The sequence below is a fragment of the Parus major genome, chromosome 1A (assembly GCF_001522545.3).
Source record: "Parus major isolate Abel chromosome 1A, Parus_major1.1, whole genome shotgun sequence".
Taxonomy (NCBI): Eukaryota; Metazoa; Chordata; class Aves; order Passeriformes; family Paridae; genus Parus; species Parus major.
In genome coordinates, this window is record NC_031773.1 from 21,081,041 (window position 1) to 21,094,754 (window position 13,714).

A 13,714-nucleotide genomic window follows, 5' to 3' on the forward strand; every position below is an offset into this window, starting at 1 on the left:
ATTAGTGTTTGTGGGTTTTTGTTGTTGGAGGCAGGGGTTAAGGGGTGTGACCGTGGGTCTTTGATTTTTTTAAAAAAATGCATGCCAAAATGTAAACTAAATCCACAGGTTTTTAATAGCTTCCAAAATCATTCTCTGTTTTGTAGGAAGTTATGTAGAAATCCAGTGTATCTCAAAGCATCCAAAATGAGTACTGGACAGTATTTAGTCAAGGAAGTATTTTAAAAATAATTTTAATTATTTTTAATAACTTTTTATTCCAGCCTTTACAAATACAGTGGTGAAAATGGAGAGATTGAACGAAATTCAACAAATTCATCCAGAGCTATCATGTTGGTCACAACTTAGCACCAGAACAGTTTATTTGGACAGTGCTTGACAACTAACAATTAGAAAATACTCCTAACTCTGTACCTTCTTTGCCATTCTTAGAATTGTACAGTCACCATTTTGTTCTTTGCAGCTTGGTAAAGGAAAAAGGGACCTAGTTTGCTCCTGGGGTTTTGACACGCTAATAACAAATAGTTATAACTCTTTAATTATTTAAATCTTCCCACCCACTCTCTGTTTAGCTCTGTACTGGTTTGCTCAGGTACCATTCTTACAGAAGGAGAATTGTGTTGTACCCTGCTGGCAACTGTAGTAGTAACTATTTAGTAGTAACTACCACATCTTCCACAAAAGTAGTGTTAGCTCCAGCTCCACTCCATGCTGGGTCCCCCTTCTCTTCCTGTCCCAAGGCTACAGGCTTTTGGATGACCACTTAGGGGCTGCACAGCACACTGTGACCCTCCGCAACAGATGGCTGCACTCAGTCCTATGAGTTTGCAGAAGATCCTTCTGCTTCAGTAACCTGAAACTCTTGAAACAATACAAAATTTCTCTTTTTAAAACTTCTTGTTGTATTATGAAGTACAAGCTGCGTCTATATTTTGTCTTCCTTTGAAGCTTCCATGGAAGTTATTTAATGGCTCCACTGTTCAGTCACTCTGTTGTAGCCAAATTCTTGCCTATTTGATTAGGTACGGTATTAAATCCAATAATCATGCCCATGGAAATACAAAAACTCCTCCCTTTTTGTGTTTGAGATGGCTAATATTTCACCACTATTATTATGTGAATTCTAAAAAATCATCTTCAGTTACTAATGAATTAAAATACATAGAGGAGTTGCTTTTCTGATTTTTTTAAAAAGTAATTATAAGAAAAATTCATATATAGTAAGTTTTATTTTGTGTGGAAAATGGAAGAGCGAGACTTTGCAAATGTAAGCCTGAGAAACTTATCTGCAACAGTACAGGTAAGTTTTTATTTTCAGGGATGGGACTAAAAGATTTAGTTGCAGACTGACACAATATGAAAGAGAAACTTTTTTTCACAGTACTTTAGTCTATAGGGATTAAATACAACAGAAGGCACAAAAAGAAACCTTTTCAAAATATTTCTAAACCACCTGTTAACCTCTTGATATTACCATGAAACATCTGAAGAGTGTGTACCTCCACTTAAAAATCCTTTTCTATCTCAGATTTTATAAAAATCACCTTGAAAAAGAACTTTCTAAACAAAAATAATGAAAAACTCTTGGACGGTAAATAAGTTCAGGTGAATTTTTTTTTCTGAGCAAGCAATAATTTTTAAAGCATTGTCTGCTGAAGGAGTTAAACAAAATCTGAACCACAATATATCTAGAAAAATATTTAGCTTTATATAAGAAACATCTCAATAAATGGTGCTTTTTTCCTGTGTTCACCAGAAAATAAGAATGAAATGAAAATCTTATTTTTTAACCTAGTATATTTTAAAAGGAACAATATATTTCCTCTTAAAATGAGGAATGCAGGAATCACATAACCATTTGTTTTTTTGTTTTTTTGTTTTTTGCTAAAAAATACATTGATCTGCATATCATAAACAATAATATGTTTGTTATTTAAAACCACTTTTGGCTGCTTTAACTGAATACTAAAAGCTGAGGGGAAATGGTTGCTTATGTCCAGTAATGCTATTGCATTGCATGAAGCAGTGCAAGAGAGACAGCAAATTTAATTTAGATGACATTTTTAAATTCATGGCATACATTTCAAATTTATCCAGTTTGAAAAGATGCAATAACACTGTGTAGAACTTTAAGGTAAAGACCAAAACAAATTCATAATTACTTTTTTGGACAACATGTAATTATTATGATTTCATATAATTAAGTCATGGACTGTTTTGATCTGCAGGTTCTAAGAAGCAGACACCCTTCCCTACAAACAGTGTTTCTTCTGTTCTTGTGGAGTGTGCTGCTTCTCACATACCTTTAGAAATGCAGTGTACAGTTACATTTTCTTTGTGAAAATAGTGAAATGTATAAGGATTATTACTAGAGCAGAGACTGAGTTACCCCAAAATGAAACTGCCACAAGACAGGCAGCTGAGTCCTCATCAATGCAAAACTCATGTTTCTCAAAAAAGCAATCATCAATTGTTCTAAATCCTGCCTGATGCTGGATGTTATTGCACTGCAGGCTGATTTGTGAAAGTTATGGTGTGCAGAGCTACTTTAATTTGTGCAAGCAAAAGAGTACAACACATCCGAGCTGCATTTATTAAATTTAACTTGCATATCTCTCTATACTAATTACAGAGGGTGTTTATAAGATTCTTTTTCTGACTCATTTTTTGTGAAATTTCTTTGACAAATCAGCATTTCTCTATTGCTGTAGAAGTTTACAAGTAGATGTTGGCAAAACATTAATATAAAAAGTTGTTCTCTTTGAAGGAATTTTGTTCAAACCAGAGATAACCAGCTTAAGGGCAAGGAAGAGACTGCTGGGTTGGGCTTTTTCCTGCAGGGCTCGTGCTCACACTCAAATGTCCCTTCTGTTTCACACACTTTCAAGCACGTCAGGAGCACCTGTCCCATATTATTAAATCAAAGGATCCCTGCTTTCCTTGGACTGCTTCTCTTTGCATGGATGTCAAAAAGTCATAAGATCAAGGAGGAAGTTGGACATTGGATGGGGAACCTAAAAAGGTCCTATAAGCCATTTTAGAAATGGCTTAATTAAAAATTATTTTACTATGCTTAAGTAACTCATAGGCAGGTATAAATAATTTAATTTAATGTAGGTGTCAAACATCTCAGGAGCCTTCCCCAGTCCCTAGGTTTTTGATATTCCTGATTCTGGGATTTAAGTGTCAGAAAAAGACTGCTGGTTACTTAGAGCGGGGCTTCAATATTTTTGAAAAATCTTGGTTTCACCCTAGTGCACAAATGAAGATAATTTCTGGAATTATGAGATTGCTTTCTAACCAGTATTCCTGCTTTCCCAGCCAGTTTTTTGGTCGTGTTCTTTGTACAAGCCATCTATTTCTTTTACAGATCTCTTTGGCTTTTTGTTTTCATTTCCTAAGGAGCATGCAGCACCAATTTGTAAAGTGTCCCACTGTCTTAACCAAGGTTTAAGATATAGTTACCCCCTCACCCCTTTTTATAATCAAGTGGTTGTCTCATGCCACAGGATGTAATTATGTTATGAGTAATTTTATTTTCCAGAATTTTTTTTTCTTGTTAGCAAAGTTCAATTCAAAAAGATTTTGCCCAAGGTATGAGTCAAACCAGCCTGTCTACCTTGGGCAATGCTTATATGACTTTGAGCATCTTAATAGGAAGTAAATCAACATAAATATCTCTATTTTCTACACCATCAATGGAGAGACATAGGTGCCTCTAGGAGTGAAAAAGAGTCTTGAAAAAGAGACTCAGTCCCTACTGTGTTAGATACTGCCTCAGTGCAGACAGTCTGCAGTTCTAGCAGCCTCCTGAAACAATCCAGTTGCTGAAGCATCATTCTCTATGATGTCTTCTTGGTGAATGAGATGAAATCCCAGCATGTGGTGATAGTGACCACTTTTTGCACCGTAATTTGGTGGTAAGGTTGCTTATGCACATAGCCAGAAGCTGTACCCTGTTTTGTGTGGCTGACTCACAACACCAACACCTGCATCGTAGGAGACTGTCCCAGTCCTTTGGCCAGGGAGAATGTTGAGTGAAAGCACTCTCCAAGCCTCCTAGTTTGCTTTGCAGCTGCCATGAAAACACTGACATGGCTGGCAGATGAGTGAGTGAAAAGGACTCCTTCCCCTGCCCTCCTGGGTCAGGCAACCAGAGGGAGCAGAGCTGTTGTTCTAGCTGGGTGCTGTGGAGCACACATACAGCCTTCAAGCAGCTTGGGAAGCAGGGATGAAATCCCAGTCCTGCTGCCTAGTGAGTATGTGCTGTAATCACTGACAGCTCTGTGTCTTGCACTCCTGGCTGCACAGTGTCTCATTCTTAAACAGAGGGAAAATACTGTCCTGTAAAATACTGTGTAGCTTTCTTGTTTTCTGCTTTTCCCTTGAATCTGAGTATAGTCCATCTTGTGTTGTGCAGATGAAGGACTTCCTCCTGCTGGATGAGCTGATTTCATTTATCCTTGCACCTGGTAGATTTTAAGAAACCTTGAGCTCCCATCAATGGAGGCTGGAATTAGTTTTTCTGGAGCCCATAGTTGTGTCTGTACTCTACTGTGAAGACTTTCCAAAGTGCCCAGGCAGATAGGTTGTACCTGCTGCAGATAATGTCAAAACAGTTGTTATGTCTAATAGCTAGCACAGCTGAGGGAACAGAAAAGTTCTGGATTCCTCAGTGCAGAAAAGTTAAGTGCATAGAAGACCTCTCCCATCTCTTTAAGAAATACCCCTAAATTAATTTGATTTTATTGAATTGTTGAAACTTTACAACTGTTTGGGATAATCAGGAAACCTGTTTTCGGTTTGCTTTCAAAAAGCATATCTTCCATGGAGAGGAATTTCTTTTGGATACCTGTATCTTTCCATCAAAAATTACTATTTGAAAATAACAGTACTGGAGTATAAGTGTATTTACCCAGAGAAGGCTAGCATAAGGAATTATAACTTATAAAAGTTAAATTATATATTTCCCACTCAATGTATGATACCTTGGATTTTATTAATTTCCATAAAAGAGAATGCTTCTTGCTTTATACGTGAAATATTTGCAACAAGTGGAGATAACCTTCTTCACACTTGGATACCTATAAATTTCTTCAATATTTGAGAGCCACCATACCCTTATATCCACCCCTGGGAAACCAAGAGGAGCCTCATGGTGATCTCAGGACTGCTGGGGCTGGGTCAGATGTGAAGCTGAGAGTGAGATGAGCTGCTGGTGATGACTGCAGACACACTTCTGCTTTCTTGTCTCTTCCCTGCACTGAGGAACCTGAATTAACTGGCAGTCCATGTGTCAGGGTAAACTCACTGTAAGTCATCTGACACCTCCTCAATGTGCCAGCTGCACTTCTGGGCTGTGTGCTGCCCTCACAATGAAGAACTGTATTTGGAGACCCTTGATCTCAAGCACTGAGGCTTCTGCCAGGCTGTGGTACTGAAAAGGCAATGTAAAATTATACACTGATCCCACTGAGGGTTTCTGGGGCTTGGGAGAGGGTTTTTTTTGTGTTGAAGACCGTTTGTTTGTTTGTTTTTTCCCTGAGATTGGAATTTAAATCTTATTAAGTGGAATGAAAAAAACCACCCAACTATTCTCTCCTTTGAGCTCAACTAGCTGGATAAAAAAAAATTTGGAAGACAATTATCCTGTGTTATCAGAAATCTAAAAAAAGTAAAAAATGGTTTATGGGTACCTTTGTTTGTAATTAATAATTTTCCATTTCCAAAGGGTTTTTCAAGTTGTCAGAAACACCATATCCAAATTGATATGGATGTTCTCAAGTATCTCATAGTATTACTCTGTTACTTTTTCTAAAAATCTCGTGACACACTGTAGTATTCTGTGTTATTGCAAAATTAATTATTCAGAATGAGCAGCAGAAAATCTTCACAATTTAGACACATATTTTTTAATCCACTTCTCAAATTGTATATAATACATAAAACGGCCATGCAATTTTTAATAAAATAACTTTATTAAAACATTATTTTAGACAGAAGCTTCATGTAACTTACATTTTTCCACCAACTTCAGCTGAATCAGTGTGATTTGGACGGTATCTGAAAGATGATAATATGGATATGCTGAAATATTATCCACTTTGGTGTGCAATTGTTTTGGGAAGATGTTATGTTAAAATCCAAATATAAGCATTCTGAAGATAGAAAAAGAGAAAGATGAAAGTGTGTCTCAAAAATCTAAATATTCCATTTATATTGGTAAAAATCACAGAATAATGTGAGTTGGACAAGGATCATCAAGTTCAGCTCTTAAATGAATGGCCCATACTGTGGCTGAACCCACAACCTTGGCATTATTAGCACTGTGCTGTGACCAGCTGAGCTAAAATGGGCATCAACAGTTTTGGGTACAATAAGTAAGGGACATAGTATTTCGCACCCATAAAATGTTACCATGATATAGTCTATTTCAGAATGTGCTGCTGAACAAATATTTATGGCTAGTCCTCCATTTTTGGGGTTAGTAGTCTGATCTCTTCAATAGATATCTGGGCAGTGTCATTCCACTGCAGATGTACCAAGCAATCAGCCTCATACTCACAGTGGGATACTGCTGCTAATTGCCACAGTTGTAGCTCAGAATAAGGTAGCACTTTCTTAGTGAAACAGAAACAAATTAAGATTAAATGAATCAATTGTAAAAAATATCCCGATTCCACAACTGTCTGTTGCTTTTATAGTTCATTAGCTATTAACACTAATAACACCATAAAATAATTGCTAATTTTCTTGGGACATATTGTACACACTATTACCCAGTAAAATGGGGTGTGTGAAACATGAGTTGATCCTTAGGAATCTAACTGAGGTCATCATTGAGCTTTCTGCTAAAGGATTCCTCAGTATTCAAGGTTTTTTGGTGTGCACTGTCAAGATTCAGCCCCTATGTGATACTTGGGAGTGAGTATAATTTCCTTTTGTTTTGTTTCTTTGCTTTCCCAAGCCAGGAGACTTTCCTGGTCTTTGACATCCAGAAATATGCGAGAATTCAGTATCTATGAGTTGAGAAGCTATTTTGTTATTGGTTCCTTCTGACCTGAACCTTTGTCACACCAGTGAAGGAACCTGTTGTCAAGGAAGACAGATGGAATCCAAAACTGTGGGTTGATTTTTAAATCCCAATCTGACCCCTAATGCTATCATTTTCTATTTGTCCATATTAAAGACAAAAGTGGGTCATAACAAGATATCCTTGAATGATAGACTCTCTTAATTAAGAGGAGCATGCTCCTCATGATGATGAGCTGGGGGACAAGAACACCTGTTCTAGCTATAAAACTGTAATAAAAAACAGACCCCTCCCTGCTTTGAAGGAACAGTTTGTGTTAGGCTTTTGCACTGGAATTACATGGACCATGTCTAAGACTGTAGCTAAGCAGAAAGAAACTTGGCATGTAAAACTAGACACAGGAGAAAATCTTCATTGTTAAAGTTACTGACAGATCCTGTCATCTCTGTGAAATCCAATTGAACTAAACCTTTGCTTGATGATTTATATATGAAGGGCAGAGATTTAAGCAATTGTTTTCTGTGGCTGGTAATTGAAAGAAAACAGTAGAAATTCAGCAGAAGGTTTTTGGGAAAACCCTAGATTACAAACTTGTTTTTTTCATAATTTTCCTTTACATAAGTAGGTAATTTTTACTCCCCACCTCCTTTCTCCCTCACACACATACGTAGAGGAAAAAAGTACTTTGTGTATACTCTTTCAAGTCTGTAGCCATACAGTCATTTCTGGATACTTGGTCTGGAGCTTTGTGCACTCCTGTAGAGACCTGTGTCTGACTCACTACCCAGCCCAAGTCCCTGGTTCTGTCAGGTACTCTTGCACATGAGCTTGCATGAATTCCTTCTTCTCAGTGCAGCATCAGAATGGAAACAGTTCATAAATAACACTGTCATGGAGCCATAGACCCTCCTCTAGCAAAAGGAAAACTGTACAGGTTCTGTACAGAACCATGAATACTGGCTAGCTCCAAAATAGTTGAATAGATCTGGGGGAACCCTCTTGGGCTCTGAAACTCAGTTGTTACCTTCACTAGCATGGCTTAGTGAGGGCCAGACAAACAATTCCCACACACAGTTAAGGATTAGTATTTATCAGAGACCATTCCCACTGGGCAGGTTGGATGCTACTCTATTTTTTGAGAGTAAGATTGCAAAGAAGTCCAGTGCACGTTTTATTCACTAATATAGAGGCAGCTAGCATGCATGCTTGTGCTTATGCAATTTAGGTGGTGTTCGTATGGAAGGGTTGGATGTATTGCACAACTACAGGAAAAAAATCTGTACTGGGTGTATAGAGCATGCCCAAGGCTGCAGTTCACTCCCTATTTTTCTGAGGAGTGCTGAAGGGAAGACTGGGTGGAAATTTAAAGAAGTAGCAAGTTTCTAGGACATCTTCGACAATATGGTCCATTCAGACACAGGACCATGTTCTTGATGCTATCTGGTGGGATAACACAGGCCTGAAGCAGCTTCTAGAAGATTGTTATATTTATTTTTAGGCGCCTTCACTTCTCAGTATTTAGTGTCATTAATTCTATAAAAAGCAATGGGCCTGACTTAACATACTGTCCTGGGTCAAAGTGCTTGCACCAAGGGAAAACAATTTAGAAATATTCGAACTAAAGAAGTGTTAAAAGGAAAACTTCAAAATACATTAATATATTGGGATATTTTGTCTAACAGACACAGAAAATAACTTCAAAACATTTCTTCTGGTGCTTTGTCTGACATTAATCTTTCCTAACAGAAACTTTTCACAGTTTAAAGTCTAATTGTCCAGACTCCTCTTAAAGTCACTGAAGAGAAACAAACATTTCCAGAGCATGATCCATCTCCTCTAAAATCGATTTCATAAACTTCGCTTTAGATGTGCTTTTTCTTTTTAATTTTTAAAATTGTGTATAGAAGGAGTAGTGATAATCACTTATAGTTGAAAGAACCCAGTGCTAAATGGGCTGAATCAAACCTTCCTGTGCTTTTTAGGTGGTAGGCACATGGTCATATGCACCAGTTACCTAATTCCACCCACATACTATACATTCTTCAGAAAAAACACTCAGAATGTTATGACTAATTGTTCTTGCTAATAACAGCAATACCCTCTGTTTTAAATTTTTTTTCTTCCAGCTGTGAGATGTTCTTTACCAGTAGGTGTTTTAGCAAACACATCAGCCTTTTGTGTGCTCTGTGTGCAAGCATGTCCTCCTGTATGGAAAACCAGACATTTCCTTTGGTAGAATTTTCTGTCTGTGCCTTCTGTGCTGTATACCCTCTTCATCAAAATTTCCAAAATATAATAATCTCATGGCATGAGCTAAACCTTATCTACCTTATTTCTCACCAAATGCATCTTATTTTCATTTCAACATCTATTTTAAATATCTTTTTTCCCCCCCTATATCTGTTTAGATATTTGCATATGCTTTACCACAAAGTGCTTTTGACTTGTTTTTCTGTTTGTCTGTGTGGGGTGCAAATGTAAAATGTTTTGCTTTGTATCACTTTGTACATAGCTTCCCTAATATCTAATAATGTCTCTTTCCTGCATGATGCCACCCACATCTGATGAAACATCTTTGCTATTTGGTTCTGTTTCTACATTAAAATGACTGGTGCCATACTGCTGCACTTTGTGTGTGTATATTTGGAGGTACTACATTTGTGTTTCTACTATGCATTGAACTGGTGCTAGTGAGTATTTTTCTCTGCTCTTCTGAATAGCTTGTTTTAGCTTTCCAATGATTATTTTTTCTAATATGAAGTTGTCCTATGATAGCAATTTCTTTTCTATTTCTTTTGACTGTCATCCTCCTGTGATCTTTATCATCACCATGTCACATTTATCAGTGAAAGAGCTATCTTGTTTTAGTAGGTATAAATGGGTTACCCACTCACTAGCTGCCTCTGTGGGTTCCTGTTTCTCTCACAGAACACACTTCTTTGTATGAAGGACCCTTTTCTTGACAAAACAGTAAGACTCAAATGGCATAAACAACCTATCTGATTTTTCCCCTCTCTGCTTCAATGAGCTTGCCACTTGAGCCCCTTGCTCTGCCAATATCTCTGTCTTTTTGCCCAACACTCTTCAGAAATGAGCAGCTTCCTGGGTTGTAGACCACTTGGTTGTTTCAGATCCTGCACAGATTAACATCATTAACTCTTTCCACTTCATGTCTCTTCAGTTTCTGTTTTCTTAAGTCCTTGAAGAACACATTTCTGGCACTAGTATGCACAAGAGCCATGGTCAGTTAATTTTTTATTTTTTTTTCTACTGATATTATGACATCCTGATGTGATCACTTAGAGAAATGGAGAGTTGTAGACAGAACTCTGAAAGGCCTGCAAATAATCAGCAATTTGTATATTGCAGAACTGTAGATTCATTAAGGTTGGAAAGACCTGTTAGGTCACTGAGTCCAACAGTTAAAAATATGTTTTCTTGGACCTTGGTTCATGTCTTGGTTCATACTTCAGGGCTTAAACTCCTACTGGAGCCCAAAGTTTCATCTTCTCCCTACCTCCCACATGTCAGACATCTTCTACACTTGCCTTGGAGAGGGTCATCTAGCTTCCCATCTGAGAAAGGTAAAATATGGGGGTATTCTGATCATCACTGAGATTTTATATAACTATCCATATAGTTAATATGGATACAAAATGACTCAGAGCATGTCTCTAAACTTAGACTGGCATTTGGCACCTAGATTTGAGTGTGGTTACTAGAACAGTATCAGAAATATCCTTTAATAAAAAGTGAGTAAAGCAGTGTATTACAGCCACAATAATACAATAATAATAAAAGATGTGTGCTTAGAACAAATCATAAAATAAATATTTTTTTTCAAGAGTATCTTGTCAGAATTCAAAATCTCATTAGAGAATTATTTTAAGCCAAGGTTAAAAAAAAATAATACAGAATCTAAGCAGAGACAGTAATTTCCCAGTAACTTCATAACCACAATTATACACAAAGTACATGTGACAAAAATAAAGAAGCTATGGAGATTCATGCATAGGATACTTGCAGAATTATTTGGCATTGGCATGAAACTTTTCTCTTTGCTCCATGACTCCATTTCTAATTTAAAATAATTGTTAGTAATAAAAACAACATGATGCAGAATTTATGTGGCACAGAAGTAAATGATTGCTAAGACAAGAGAGCTAAATCATGGATATGGGATATTACTCAGGCAAAAGTAGTTGTTCGAATATGGGAGGCAAAAGAGTAATTTTGAGTTTGGTTTCTTGTTGTGTGATGTTAATAACTTCTGGTTTAATTGTGAGTTAAGACTAACATGACCAACAAAGGTTGGTCCCTAATAAATAGGGAAAATTAAGGGCTTAAGTGAGATTAATTAGCCCATGGAAATTGAGTTTGGCTGTCAGAACTCTGTCTTAGGGGTAGTACATCTGTTAATTAAACCCCACATAGCTCATCAGAATGGCAGCACTGGAGTGTGCACTGGGTCTGATGTGCTCTGCCAGGATCTCTGCTCCCAGAGAAGCTGCTTTGGGCTGGATGGCTGAATAGCTGAAGTGGCTTGGAAAGATGCTATGGTGCCAGGAGTTTTCTTCCCTTGAGAAAAAGAGAAATATTTTTTCCCAGCTTCTATTTTTCATCTCTAATAAAGCTCTAGCTAGTAATGATTGCTATTTGTATTTACCAGAGTCAGAAAGGAGGCTCATGCTCTTTTTGCAGGCTCTTAGATTTCCTCACCAATTTTTTTCAGGTTCTAACAGAAAATGAAATATCAGAAATATCAGGTAGTAATTGAATAACAGAAATGTTGAGGGGAGAAATGACAGAAGAGCATAAAGTAAAATGAAAATGTGAAAGGCTTGGGAAAAAGTATTTTTTTATAGTTAGTTGCAATAACTGATGTTATTAGACAAAAATTATAAAAGATCACTTGTTTAAAATAATAACTGCATGCTAATGAATACTTCTGTCCTTACATGTTTGTAGTACTCAGCATTCTTCCATGCAGTTCTTTTAGAATGGAAAGGAGGAAAACCAGACCATGACAGGTATTTGTTTTAGTGACTGGGTTCAGTTCCTGGTCCAAAAACCCCAGTTACATGAAAAATTCATATCCTCAGAGAGGGAGGTTTGACCTCAAAAGCAGGTCTCAAATGGAACTAAGATTGTGTGGAAATCTGAACATCCAGGACTGGGCAAGTGGCTTACTTTCTCACAGTAGAGAAAGAAATATTGTGGGAATTACAGTTGAAAGATACTTCTGAAGATGATAGGAAATCAGTCTTATTATAGATTTGTGAACTGGCAGTAGATGATCAAGTTGTATTGGATAATCCTTTAAATCTTATCAATCAGAAAAACAATTCAGATGTTGACTCAGGACTCAGAAAAGTTTGGACCTTGAAAGCGGGAAAAGAGAGCAGGCGGCAGAAGGGAAGGGAGATTTGTAGATGAAAGCAAACTCTACCTAGGCTTTTACATAGAAGTACTCTTATAAATGAAGTGAGACCTTTGGCTATCTAGCAGCCTGTTTGTGGCACTGACAGTAGCTTCAATCATGCTGCATATCTGAACATCTAAGTGGCAGCACACACATGTGTATGCCCAGAGAAGCTCTGTCACAGGCACTTGGTAAATGGGATGTGTCTGGGAAGTGTCAGCCCTGCTTTACACACTAAGCAGTTGATTTGCACCGGCACAATAAACACAGCACATCCGAAAGGCTCTTCTACTGCATGCATACACAACATCTGTGCAGAGCACACACTGCAAAGTCTATTCCTACTAGACTTAAAAATGCAGCCTCTGGAATTACCTTTACCTAGTGCCCTAATTTTCATTGAGGACATGCACAAAGTCGTTCTGTCCCTGCTTCTCAGTTCTCTCCCTAGAGAGAACCGTACCACTCATCCTTCCAAACCCCAATGCTGTACCACATTCTCTGCTTTATAGACAGAAATGTGACAGATATCATTATCTGTGGCTAAAATGCAGGTTTGCAGTTGTAGAACCTGAATGGATGGTTCTGTGCATCATTCATGCCATTGTAGCACCTGGGAGGTTTAGTCATGAACCATATCATCCTCCTTTCCCCTTGCAAGTGTTGCACAGACACAGGACTCAGCCCTGCCTTACCCACCTTACTGTTGCAAGAGGACATGAGAAACAAGAAATGGATGTTTACTGTAATCTGATGTTATCCAGTATACTGTCTATTATTATCTGGTACATTGCACATGATTGCGACCATTGTCTGAAGCTTGTGAAATCCCCAAGAACTCAACAACTACTGAAACTAAGTTTTGTTTGCTTACATTCCTTGTGCCTAAATAGAACAACAAAGCAGAGTTTGAAAGTAATTTTTAAAGCATTGAAGGCTACTGGAGAATCACTAGTAAGTAATTACTAATAATAAGCAACAGGTAATTTTGGGTAAGAATTGAAGTTGTTACTTAGCCCTTAAAAAATTGCCTTTTATTTTTCTGTGATCTGGATGGGTGACTTTCTTTTTTAAAACAAGCAAATGCATATGAAGCTTCCAGGATTGAGCCAGAAACAAAATTTATCTTAAAATGCATTATTCATCCATATTCAGGAGCTGGCTCTTCATTAAAAAAAAAAATATATACTCTCTAAGCATTGGCAAAAAAACCAGGTAGTTTGAATTACTGTCATCATCAAATAGAAGAGGTAAAGCCA